The sequence below is a fragment of the Mobula birostris genome, chromosome 14, assembly GCF_030028105.1.
Source record: "Mobula birostris isolate sMobBir1 chromosome 14, sMobBir1.hap1, whole genome shotgun sequence".
Classification (NCBI taxonomy): domain Eukaryota; kingdom Metazoa; phylum Chordata; class Chondrichthyes; order Myliobatiformes; family Myliobatidae; genus Mobula; species Mobula birostris.
Window position 1 is genome coordinate 87,500,754 of NC_092383.1, and position 13,628 is coordinate 87,514,381.

The 13,628-nt window shown below is 43.2% G+C and overlaps 1 protein-coding gene and 1 long non-coding RNA gene across 2 annotated transcripts in view; both read left to right on the top strand.

Moving 5' to 3' along the window:
• LOC140209537 (polymeric immunoglobulin receptor-like) overlaps positions 1-13,628 on the top strand; it is a 62,913-nt gene that overhangs the window by 15,921 nt on the left and 33,364 nt on the right. The gene's annotated exons all lie outside the window — the stretch shown is intronic.
• LOC140209538 (uncharacterized) lies at positions 7,666-13,058 on the top strand. Its single transcript, XR_011889013.1, has 3 exons — positions 7,666-8,079; positions 9,743-9,789; positions 12,426-13,058. It is a non-coding gene; the product is annotated as an uncharacterized lncRNA (long non-coding RNA).

Sequence of the window (13,628 nt, forward strand, 5' to 3'; positions counted from 1 at the left end):
AAGTCCATGTCCTGAAAACCAACATATCTTTTCCTAGTAGATGGAATTGTGAGATGTGACCTCTAAAATCTGTGTATCCTCGTTCACTGAGTCTCCAAGCAAAAGTGTAGAAAGATGGAGCTCAAGTGAATCCTATAATGAGTATTTTCAAGGACAGAAACATTATTGGAGAGGGTAGGGTTAAATTGGAATCACTCAACCACTAAACCACTGGGGGCTTGCATAAGTTGAATTGGGTCTTACTATTTCCCATATGCAGCAAATCAGAAATTCTTGGGCAAAAACAATGAGTGTTGTTGAGAGAGTGGCAATAAAAGGAATGTTGATAAATATCTAGATTGCAGTAGACTAGAAAAGGGGGGAATATAATGAGATTTGGGTGTCTTTGTACATCTTTCACCGAAGGTAAACATGCAGATGCAGCAGGGCATAAAGAATGCAAATTGTATTCGGACTTGCAGAGAGAAGATTTGAGTAAAGGAACAAGCATGAAACACTGTCATGTTACAGGGACCTTATTAGTGGGAAATAAAGTACAAAGTGCAAAGTATATTTATTATCAAAGTATACAACCTTGAAATTTGTCTCCTTACAGGCAGCCACAAAAAATGAAACTCAATTGAACCCGTTAAGAAAAGACTGTTAAACACCCAACGTGCAGAAAAAAAGCAAATCAATCAAATAATGATAGTAAGCAATTAACATTCAGGACTGAAGTTCATGCAAGTGAGTCCACAGCCATGAAGCCGGTCACAGCTGATCTAGGACCTGTTGGTTGCAGGCCACAGCCTCAGTTCAGCACAGAGATGAGTAAACCTTGCAGAGCAGTTAGCCTCACATTTGCCTGTCCCTCTCCTCCAGCCCCGATCTATTCAATCTGACCCAGTGCTTACATCAGCCTAACAACAAGTTGTTCCTCACTCTTGGACCCACACCCTGTCGCTTCGATATGGTTTTATGTGTGGGACCCGCTGCCTTGATTCAGCTTGTATGCGACATTTCCATTCTGGCCCAAAGCTTAAATCCGTCTGACTTCGACTTGTTCCTTGCTCTTGGGACTCCAGCATTATCAGCAGATTTGATCCGATGAAAGATGTTGTTATGGAAGGAGGCGAGCAAAGGATCAGCAGACTGGTTTCTGGAATGTCACAAGTGACATTAGATCAGAGCCATTTAAGACTGGGATAAGGGAAGTCCTCTTCTCCCAGAAAGTGGTGAACCTGTATTCAAGAAAGATTTAGTTATTTTTTTCAGTGGTAGAGAGATGCAGAGATATGGGAAACAATTACTCTCCCAGAAATACTGGAGATCAGAGGGTTTATTGAAAGGTAGAAAGTCGGTATTCACCAATAATAACTGAATGAGGATCGGAAAACTGATGTGATTGAAAACCAATAAATCTGCAGATTGTGATACTCTACGTCCCAGAAAATATGAGGAATTGGCTTGTGAAATAATAGATGCACTGCTGGCCATTTTTAATTCCAATGGATTGGAGAGAAGCTAACCATTCTATATTAAAAAGGAGATAGAGAGAAAAGAGAGAATTATAGAGCAATTGGCCTGACATTGGTACAAGGAAATGTGGTGAAGAAGGACAAAAGAAAAAAGATCAATGTATTGAATTGGTTTTGTGTTTTTTTGCGGCCATTATAAATTCCTCCGTGTCAGTCTGTTAGATATCCTATATTTGTTTTAATTAATCTGCTAACATACCTATTGAAGTTTTCACGGAGGTATATATGAAACAACCTGGTTTACCTGGCTGCGTAAATCTTGGAAAGACAACCTCTGGCCCCACCAAACTCATGAGATTGAGCTGTGCTCAATCCCATGTGGATGTTGTGTCATTTGCTACCCTGTTACAAATTAATGCCATGAAGTAACAGGCAGTACACTGCATACGATTAAAGGAATTATATTTATGAATCTTAACTAAAGGGTTAGTAAAGAATAACGAAAAGAAAAGGGCCCATTTTAATTAAACAATCAAATGTGCACAAGTTAGAGCTCATCTTGCATTTCACTGCCACTCACACGCTGGACCCTTGGTCAACGTGAAAGCACACACCACCTTTCAAATGTCGCTCGCTATCCATCTCAAACAGTCTCCCACTGGATCGTATGCTACTACCGGTTCTCCCCAGTGTCTTGTCTCTTCATCTCCTCTCAAACAAAACAAGCCCCAAGCCCAACCTTAGTGTCCCGCACCAGAGAAACCTCCCTTTCAACTGGACCATCCTAATTGGATGGCTCACATTTCTCCTCATCTCTTATCTTCAACAATAACCTGAACATAAGCTGAAAACAAGCAGCTCCCACAGAACAGCAGAAAATTAAATACATACAGATAACAGTAAAAAATATGAACCAGGGCATTAAGTACTGTATATATTCCCTGCAAAATTGCTCCTGTTCTATATTTTCAATGTTTTAATCGATTGTTTTGTTTTGAAATCTAAACTACTTCTGATACTCAGCTTTGCTGCTTTTACAGAACATGACACATTTCCTTGGATTTAATAGATTCATAAATTTCTTTTGAAAGTCATGCTTGATGGTGGACCTTTCCCTTATGATTACACATGCTTAAATAGGATTACAGTTCCCTCAATCTAAGCCCTTTCACTTCCCCAGCAGTATCTTCACACCGCCAGTGCCTGAATATGGGAAAGAATCCAAATGTGAACGTAGTTGGGTGCACAATTAGCGTAACATTATTACTCAGCCAGCAATCGGTGATCGGTCCAATTCCCACCACTGTTTGCAAGCATTGGTCCACCAGGGTCAAGTACCTATGGTCTCACAATTGTGCTCTCTTGTTTTTAAAAGTACAAAGCAGATAAAATTAGATTTTATTTTCTTTCAACAGGGCCAATTCATTTCTGTGAAAATACTGTGACAGAAACCATGACAACTGCAGAAGGGGAAGGATCTTCATCAGATAAAATGTAAAGTATAATGTTCTCTCTACAGGCGCTTTCACTGCTACTGCTCCCAAATAGAGCCAGTTGGGAGAGAAATTTGTTTCCCTTTAACTGGCGTTAAACACGTTTGACATGATTAACTGCAATGAAATCATGTTTTGGAAACTGAGTATTCCAGGTTTTCTTGTACAGGCGTCAAGCCTGAGAAAAAAGATAGAACATAGAAAACCTGGAAAATCCTACAACACAATACAGGCCCTTCGGCCCACAAAGCTGTGCCGAACATGTACTTACTTTAGAAATAACCCAGGGTTAACCAGAGCCCTCTATTTTGCTAAGCTCCATGTATGTATTCAGGAGTTAAAGGACCCTATTGTATCTGCTTCCACCACCGTCGCCAGCAGCCAATTCTACGCACTCTCCACTCTCTACATAAAAAACTTTCCCCTGACATCTCCTTTGTTCCTACTTCCAAGCACTTTAAGACTGTGTCCTCTTGTGTTAGTCATTTCAGCCCTGGTAAAAAGCCTCTGACTATCCACATGAACAATGCCTCTCATCATCTTACACACGTCTATCGGGTCACCTCTTATCCTATGCCGCTCCAAGGAGAAAAGGCCGAGTTCACTCAACCTATTCTCAGAAGACATGCTCACCAATCCAGGCACAATCCTTGTAAATCTCCTGTGAACCTTTTCTATAGTTTCCACATCCTTCCTGTAGTGAGGTGATCAGAACTGAGCACAGTACTCCAAGTGGTTTCTGACCAGGGTCCTATATAGCTGTAACAATACCTCTCAGCTCTTGAACTCAATGCCACAGTTGATGAAGGCCAATATGCTGTATGCCTTCTTAACCACAGAGTCAAACTGCGCAACAGCTTTGAGTGTCCTATGGACTTGGGCCCTAAGGTCCCGTTGATCCTCCACACTGCCAAGAGTCTTACATTAATACTATATTCTGCTATCATATTTGACCTACCAAAATGAACCACCTCACACTCATCTGGGTTGAACTCCATCTGACACGTCTCAGTCCAGTTTTGCATCCTATCAATGTCCCACTGAAACCTCTGACAGCCCTCCACACTATGAAAAACACCTCCAACCTTTGTGTCATCAGCAAATTTACTAACCCCTCTCTCCACTTTCTCATCTAGGTCACTTAAAAAAATCATGAACATAAGGGGTCCCAGAACAGATCCCTGAGGCACACTAAACTCCATGCAGAATATGACCTGTCTACAACCAGTCTTTGCCTTCCGTGTGCAAGCCAGTTCTGGGTCCACAAAGTAATGTCCCCTTGGATCCCATGCCTCCTTACTTTCTCAATAAGCTTTGCATGGGGTACCTTATCAAATGCCTTGCTGAAATCCATATACACTACACCTAATGCTCTACCTTCATCAATGTGTTTAGTCATATACTCAAAAAATTCGATCAGGCTCGTAAGGCACAACCTGCCTTTGACAAATCCATGCTGACTATTCCTAATCATATTATGCCTATCCAAATGATCATAAATCTTGACTCTAAGAATCTTCTCCATCAACTTACCAACCACTGAAGTAAGACTCACTGGTCTAAAATTTCCTGGGCTATCTCTACTTCCTTTCTTGAATAAGGGAACAACAGGGAGGAGAAGATGGCGGCGCAACGCAACTCGCATCAGCCGCCCCGGTGGTGTTGTCTGATATTTGTCAAGTAGGGTGCCGTGCACAATCCTGATTTGATGGAGACGGATGTGAGAGCACGGAGGAACATCTGGTGAGACTTCTGAAATGCCTGCTTTGCTGCTGCTGCTGCTGCTACTGTGTGGTCCAGCAGATCAGGAGGAGAAGGCCGCGAGTCCTTGGCATTGCTTGTTGCTCGGCGGCCGGGGCAGGGTCGAAGCGTTTGGCAGAGGATGGTGCTCGGAGAGGCTGTGTCGGAGGGCTGGTTGGAGGCTCGAAGTTTTCGGACGGACTCAGGCTCCACTGCGGTCGGGTGCTTCCAATGGTGCTGCATCGGCAAGTTCGCGGTGCTTGGAGGTTCATGGCAGGGATAGTTTCTCCCTTCTACCGTCTGCGTGAGATGATGAGACTTTCGGGACTTTGGGACTTTTTACCGTGCCCATGGTCTGCTCTTTATCAAATTACGGTATTGCTTTGCACTGTTGTAACTATATGTTATAATTATGTGGTTTTGTCATTTTTAGTCTTGGTTTGTCCTGTGTCTCTTGTGATACCATTCTAGAGGAACATTGTATCAGTTTTTTAATACATGCATTTCTAAATGACAAGAAACGAGGACTGAGGAATGAGGACACATAATCTCAAAAAAAATGCTCTCCCACTGAGAGATCTGACACCTGACCAGATTCATTTCCCAGTACCAGATCAAGTACAGCCTCTCCCATTGTGGACTTTTCTACACATTCTGTCAGGAAACCTTCCTGAACACACCAAGCAAACTTCACCCCATCTAAAATGCTCACTCCAAGGAGATGCCATTCAACATTGGGAAAATTAAAATCCCTCATCACCACAACCCTGTTATTACTGCACTGTTCAAGGATCTATCTCCCTATCCACTCCTCAATGTCCCTGTTACTATTGGGTGGTCTATAAAAAACACTCAATACAGTTATTGACCCCTTCCTGTTTCTAACTTCCACCCACAGCAACTCAGTCAACAATCAATCCATGACTTCCTCCTTTTCTGCAACCATGACACTATCTCTAATCAGCAGTGCCATGCTCCCACCTCTTTTGCCTCCCTCCTGTCCTTTCTGAAATATCTAAAGCCTGGCACTCTAAGTAGCCATTCCTGCCCCTGAGCCATCCAAGTCTCTATAATGGCCAGAACATCATAGCTCCAAGTTCTTTGTTGATAATACTCCTTGAACATAGAACATAGAACATAGAATAGTACAGCACAGTACAGGCCCTTCAGCCCACAATGTTGTGCTGACCCTCAAACTCTGCCTCCCATATAAGCCCCCACCTTAGATTCCTCCATATACCTGTCTGGTAGTCTCTTAAACTTCACTAGTGTATCTGCCTCCACCACTGACTCAGGCAGTGCATTCCACGCACCAACCACTCTCTGAGTAAAAAACCTTCCTCTAATACCCCCCTTGAACTTCCCACCCCTTACCTTAAAGCCATGTCCTCTTGTATTGAGCAGTGGTGCCCTGCATTAAAATAGACACATCTCAAACCATCTGCTGAGCCCCCTTCTCTATCACCTGCATACCCTCCCTCTCAAACTGCCTACGAGCTTTCTCTATTTGTGTGCCAACCTCCTCTTCCTCTGTCTCTTCATTTCGGTTCCCACCCCCAGCAATTCTAGTTTAAACTCTCCCCAACAGTCTTAGCAAACCTCCCTGCCAGGATATTGGTCCCCCTCGGATTCAAGCGCAAACCGTCCTTTATGTACAGGTCACGCCTGTTGCAAATGAGGTCCCAGTGATCCAGAGATCTGAATCCCTGCCCCCACTCCAATCCCTCAGCCACGCATTTATATTCCACCTCACTCTATTGCTATACTCACTGTGCATGGCACAGGCAGTAATCCCAAGACTACTACCTTTGAGGTCCTGCTTCTCAGTTTCCTCCCTAAGTCTCTGTAGTTTGTTTTCAGTACCTCCTCCCTTTTGCTACCTATGTCATTGGTACCAATATGACCACAACCTCTGGCTATTCACCTTCCCACTTCAGGATATCGTGGACACGATCAGAAACATCCTGGACCCTGGCACCTGGGGGGCAAACTACCATCTATGTTCCTTTACTGTGTCCACAGAATCGTCTGTCTGTCCCCCTATCTATAGAGTCCCCTATCACTGATGCCATCCTCTTCCTTTCCCTACCCTTCTGAGCCACAGGGCCAGACTCTGTGCCAGAGGCGTGGCCACTATTGCTTCCCCAACAGTATTCAAACAGGATTACTTATTGTTAAGGGGGACCGCCACAGGGGTACTATCTTGCCCTTCCCTCTTCTGACTGTTACCCAATTATCTGTCTCCCAAGGCCCCAGTGTGTCTACTTGCCTTTAGCTCCCCTTTGTCACCTCCTCACTTTCCCTGACCAGACGAAGATCATTGAGCTGCATCTCCAGTTCCCTAATCCTGTCCCTAAGGAGCTGCAGCTTGATGCACCTGGTGCAGATGTGGCCATCCGGGAGGCTGGGAGTCATCCCACATCTGACACCCAGTACAGAACACTGGCCTCACAGACATACTCCCTATTCCTATTCTTCACAAGTAATTTACCTCCTCTCAACCCACTATTGCCGATGCCCCGTTGAGCCAAAGCCCTCCTACTCTGACTCTCTCTACACACGCTCCTCTGGCGCCCGCTCTATAAAGCTGTCTACTTTTTAAATTCTTCCCTCCGGTCTAACTTGCTGGCACCTCCGCATCTGCAGTTGTGCCTTGATCAAACTGCTGAAGAAAAAACTCTCTCCTTTTAAATTCTTCCCACCGATCTAACTCACTGATATCCACGCACCTGCGCAGTCGTGCCTCGATTAAAAAAAGATCATTTTCTTACACAAGATATTTAATAATTTAAGTTATGCAGTTGAAGCTCATGTTCTGAGTTATAAAGTCATTGTTATGTATTAGAAAAACAAGCCTCTCAGCCTGACTCATCCAAGCCAAACAAGAGTCCAGACAGCCATGAAACAAAAAAAGCCATTGAAGCCTTTCAAAGAAGAGGTTCGGCTACATGGTCAGCAATGCTGTCTGTCAGAGAAGAAGCCATTGATCAATCTTCTAATGCAACAGTTCTGATGAAATGTTTGCAAAGGACATGGTAGGGTTCCCAGATGGCCTGGACAATAGTTACTCTTCAACCAACATCACTATCATTGGCCGTGATCACTTTTCTACTTGGAGACCTTGCTGTGAGCAGATTGGCTTTATCAATTTCCCACACTGTCAACAGTGTCTAATGTTCATTTTCTGAGCTGCAGACATCCTGAGCTCATGAAAAATGCTGTGTAAATGCCAAACTTTACAAATGGCAAAGAATAAGTAAGGAACCAGGGCTGAACCTTTCCTATTCTTCACCACAGGCCCATTTACATAATTGTGCTCAGCGTCATTGGGATTCCTCTCACATTTTTTGTCGTTTGTCTACTTTGCTACCTGAAGAGAAAAAACAGGGGTAGGTTTCATTTTTCCTTTAAATATTTCATGATGAATATGATAGCTAGCTGCTGAATCTTAAGGAACTTGATTTGGTTGCAGTCAACAAAAAGACAGGTTTAGAGTGCCAATGTGTTGGTTACAACACATGAATGAATGGTGTTGCTTCCACTGTAACCTGGTGACTCCATTATTCCTGAAACATCAGGCGATGGAATCTTACATCAACTGTGCAATGGCAGAGAACCACAAGGTTGTGTAGAAGAAAAATTTAGATGGTCTCACCTGTACTACTCAGTTTTGGAGAATTAGCTGTAGTATTTGAAAGTGTATCTAACAAGCTGTTCCTCAGTACTGAGGCACTATCAATTACTCCAAAAGACTGGAAGTAGAGTAAATACTGAAAGGCTTCTACTAACAGTAAATAGTCCAACATCCATGCTGAGTATCTGCCCCAGACTGAGGAAGGAGCAGTGGCACAATCACCTTTATTCAGGGGTCGGTGGGAGGAGCCACAGGAGCAGTCAGCAGAGGGGCGTGTCCAGGCATGTCCAGACAGGTAACCCAGTTGCAACATATATATATTGTTTACCACAAGTACAACCTCCAATTAAATGCAATCATTTGGACAATGTATGTCTAAAAGTGTACTCTTGTGTAATTCTTAAAAAAAGATCAGGTGTATCTCTTACCAATCTACCACTCACTGCATGTCACTGGCAAAATTACCCTGTTTTGATTGGAAAAAGTTGCCGTAGATTAAGTCAGTGATCTGGTTTATTGAGATGAACCTGAGATGGGCACCACCGTAGCGTGGAGGTTAGCGTGACGTGATTACTCCTCGGGGCATTTTGGAGATCAGAGGTCCATTCCGGTGAAATTCTGTAAAGAGTCTCTACGTCCTCGCCATTGAATGTATGGGTTTTTCTAGGGTGCTCCAGTTTCTTCCCACAGTCCAAAGACAAACCAAGTATGTTATTTGGTCATTGTAAGTTGTCCCATGATTAGCTTTAGGTTAATCAGACTTGTCGGGGTTGCTGTGTCAGCGTGGCTTGAAGGGCTGGAAGGGCTTACTCTGTGGTGTATCACTAAATAAATCCATAAAGAAATAATCTTCTCTTTTAAATAGACTTTGTAAACTAGTGAAGCGAACTGTGAGTATCATGATCATCTGTGTGTTATTATCAAGTGAGGTAAAAAACAACATGATCCTTTCTGACCATTGTGCAGTAACCAGAGCAGAGGTTTGCTCTGTGTGGAGAATCATTACTGTGTTGCAGCTGGGGTTCCCATGGTTCTGAGATTCAGTATGGGGGCCATGGTAACCTAGTGGTTCATGTGAAGCTATTACAGCTGGGGGTGTTCTGGAGTTTGCAGTTCAATTCCAGTGCCGTTCTGAAAGGAGTCTCTGTATGTCCTCCTTGTGGGATGCATGGATACACTCCAGGTCCTCCAGTGTCCTCCCACAGTCCAAAGAGGTACCAGGTAGGTGAATTGGTCAATGGAAATTGTTCCATGATTAGGTTAGGGTTAATCTGGTTTGTCGGGGGTTGCTGGGTGGCGAAGGTCAAAGGGCTGCAGGGGCCAACTCTGTGTTGTATCAATCAATCAATCAATAAATAAATACATGTTTATACCTGTAACAGCCATGGAATTTTTAGCAGTAATGTTGTATTTTTCAGCATCCAAGCCCAACCCATCTCACAGAGAAGGCAACAATGATACCCAGGTATGGACATGATGTATAAATTATCTGAATGTTTCAGAATGTTTAAAAATTGGATTACATGGGAGTTTACAGTTCATTCATCCCCACTAGTCCAGTCCAGTATTAATATTTTAAACAAACCTCTGAACACTCCTCTCATTGAATCCTATTGGCATATCCTTCTGGTTATTTGTTCCTTTCTCTTCTGCTCATCCTGATTTTCCTTAATTCTATTCATAATATTTTATGTGACTATTCTTCAAAATGGCTCCAGCCTTGATTATCATTACTGAATGGTGAAAAGTGAGGTTGGTCCTTTCTCTGCTGTTAGAGATGGAGCGTCCAATTGTGTAAATCTGTCTTTGTGTTCAATGACTTTGCAGTTAAATTTTTGGATAGTCCCTCAGCGTCTCAAACTCTGCAGTGAAATCAGAAAAAATTAGGGCAGGTCTATTCAGAACAATAAATTGGGGGTGGCACGGTAGTGTAGCGGTTTGCGTAACAAACTGGATCTCTCCGGTTGCTCTCTGTAAAGAGTTTGCGTGTTCTCCTTGGGACCTTGTGGGTTTCCTCCCACAGTCCAATGTTAGTATATTAATTTGGTCACATGGGTTTAATTGGATAGTGCAGTTTGTTGGGCCAGAATGGCGTGTTACCAAGCTGTATCTCTAAATAAGTAAATATCTGTTCTGTGCTGACCTCACCCACCCACTTTCTCACTCTACCCCTCAGTCCTGACACCAGTATGAATAGTCTATTGAGTCTTAGGTCTGCTATCAGCAGTCTTTGTTTGTGATACCATCCACAATTTTCATCGTGCATGGTAACTGGAGGGTGGAGATTGTTGAAGGATTCTGCTCTGCCGTACATTTTCCCTTGAGGGCATCACTTTCTCTCCAAGAGCTGTACCCTCAGAGAACTGTGTGTTCCTCTTGTGCATCCTCCAGTGTTCTGAATCCCACCACCAATGTCAGTAGCTTCAGCTGCCCAAATCCCACCCTCTGGACAACTCCATGAACTCCTGCAATTCTGTCCTCTTAACTTCTGTTTGTTAGAAATACAGCAGAGTAACCGGTCCTTCCAGTCCACTGACCAGCCAATTACACCCATGTGATCAATTAACCTGCTACCGCAAACCATTCTGACTGTAAACCCTAAAAGTATTGTAATTTGCCCAAATAATTCCCAAGTTTATTTTCAACCTCTTCTCTCAGTGAACCCCTGTGAAACACCAACTACCGATTTCATGTCTGGTGTTGTAAAGCAACATGCTGTTGTGGCACAGTTAGTATTAGGTCCTCACTAAGGATCACAGCCATTGAGTCATGAACTGTTATCAAACACTCTGGAAAATGAAATTTTACAAGCTGATTGAAAGGATCAGAGTTTATTTAAAAACAGAAAACTGAGAGTGATCTGGTAGTTGTCTGAAAGAGTATCAAATTGTTTTATTGAATAAAGGTGTTTCCACTTACAGATGAGAGTAGAACTCAGGATATAAGCATAAAATAGATAATAAAAACAAACAATCCCGGAAATTAAGACCATAGACCATGTGGTATAGGATCAGAGTTAGTCCATTTGGCCCACCAAGACAGCTCCGTCCTTCAATCACAGTTGGTTTATTTTCCCTCTCACCTATTATGCTGCCTTCTCCCTGTAGCTTTTCACAGCCTCAACTTTCACATTCATCGGTCATAAAATAGATCTCGGAATTTATTTTTTATTTCAGGAAATGGCCACATTGGAAGAAAATGTCATTTATACAGATCTACACCATGTTCAAAACAATGAGGCGGCTGCCCAGTCGGCCAAAAATGAAACTGGAATTGTGTATGCAGATGTGAAATTTAAAAGGAAATCAAGAGCAGTCCACTCCATTACTGATGTGGACAACGTCACCTATGCAGATATCAAATTTCAAACCCATTGCGCAAAGCCCAAACGGAAAGCTTTCTCTCCTCCTACTCCACAGGAATAGGAATAAGCTTGACAGGGTAATTATGTGGCTAGATCGAGGCATAAGAGTTAGGCTTTTTATTCAGTTCACCTGTACACCTGCTTGTTAATGCAAATATCTGATCGGCCAGTCATGTAACAACTCAATGCATAAAAGCATGCAGATATGAACAAGAGGTTCCGTTGACAGTAAGTTAAATTACTATTTGTTACAGCAGTGGTTGTAGAAAACACCCCTCAATGCACAACATTCCGACACGCATGCTTTCATGCATCGAGTTGCTGCCACATGATTGATTAGGTATTTACTCTGACAAGCAGATGTACAAATGTACCTAATAAAGTGGCCACTGAGTGTAACTCTTCTGCCTGAATCTATCCACATAATTACTTCATCAAGCTGATTCTGAGCTGCTTCTTCCACACACCCTGCTTTCCAGTTCCTCTTCATTGGCAATGAGGGTCTGAGTCCAGATCATCTCTGTGTGACTGCCCGTTACGCCGCTGCGTTTGGGGCAGCAGCGCAGGTCCTCCATCTCTGGTGGTGTTCAGGGTTTCGTTCATCATGTCGATAGCTTCCTCTCAGTTTTCACTACTGGTCATCATGCAAGTCCTGGGCGGAGTTTCAAGAATACCATCACACTCAGATACCGAAGGAATTTTCAATTGCTGTTTCTGTAACAGTTTTGTTTTACCAGTCAGGTTTGTCAGGCCTGATCTGAACGCACCGAAGCTGGAGGACTGGTGGATCATTCTAAGTCTGGCCTGGCCCAATCGATTTGACGAGAGAGTGAGCTTTGTACAGGTCGGAGGAGAAAAACTTTAAAAAGAAGCATTGCCTGTTCCACACGACAGTGAGTATAGGAATAGAATGAGGTGGAGGATAAATGTATGGCTAAAGGTTTGGGCTTTGTGTTCTGCAGGAAGGGATGGCGAACTATCAGAACGTTATGAGGGCATGACTTATTTCAGTGGGGGGAGAATGTAGAGTTCTCAGTAATATTAGCTGGACCATTAACTGTCAATCGCTTATTACCAAAATGGCTTCTCTAAAGTGTTTTACTAAAATGGCTTCTCACATGTTAACTGCTGAGAAAGTTCTCTCTCTAGCAGCTTGGGTTATATTACTGATAATGAGGAGTGTATTCATTTGCTATCCAATGGAAGTCATGTTATGTTATCTTGTATATGTGTGCTGAGTTGAGCACAGGCTTTTTCGGGAGGCGAGCAGAGAGGACAGACAGTGGTTCCAGGGCAGCAGGTACCAAACCTCGGAGGTTCGGATGGTGGCCGAAGTCTCGGAAGGACGTTGTGGATGGAATCGGAGGCGTGAGCTCCAACGTATTAAAATATTATGTGCACAAGACTGATAAATTACTTATCTGGTGCCTTTTCTTGTAGTTGTTGCTACTAACCCATCACCAAAACTTGCTATAAAGTATAATTCGCAACTCGTACTTGGTATATTGTTTGATATTTGTGTCATGGCTGACCATTGGGCGCCTCACACCGTATCCGCACCAAAGCATTTGCGCTGTTTGACGGGGTCGACAGCTATTCACCCTAGGCAACGGGAGTCAGTTGGGGCAAAGGCCGTTACAGGAAGGATACATGTACAAAGGACGGAGTACAGCAAAGTTTTCCCGGAAAGATTCTGTTGATTTTGAGTTTGTTATATAATGAGAGATTGCTGTATGAGGCTGACTGAAAATCTACCTTCTCACCTTTAGAGGCCATTTCAGTGAAACAAAAAATATTGAATATAGTTCATATAGGGTTATAACACAGGGGCATACCCTCCCTGTGCTGACCATTATTCCAATCTAACTAATCCCATCTGCCTGCACATGATCGTACCTGTCCATGTGTCTGTTTAAATACCTTTTCAATGTTGCTATTGT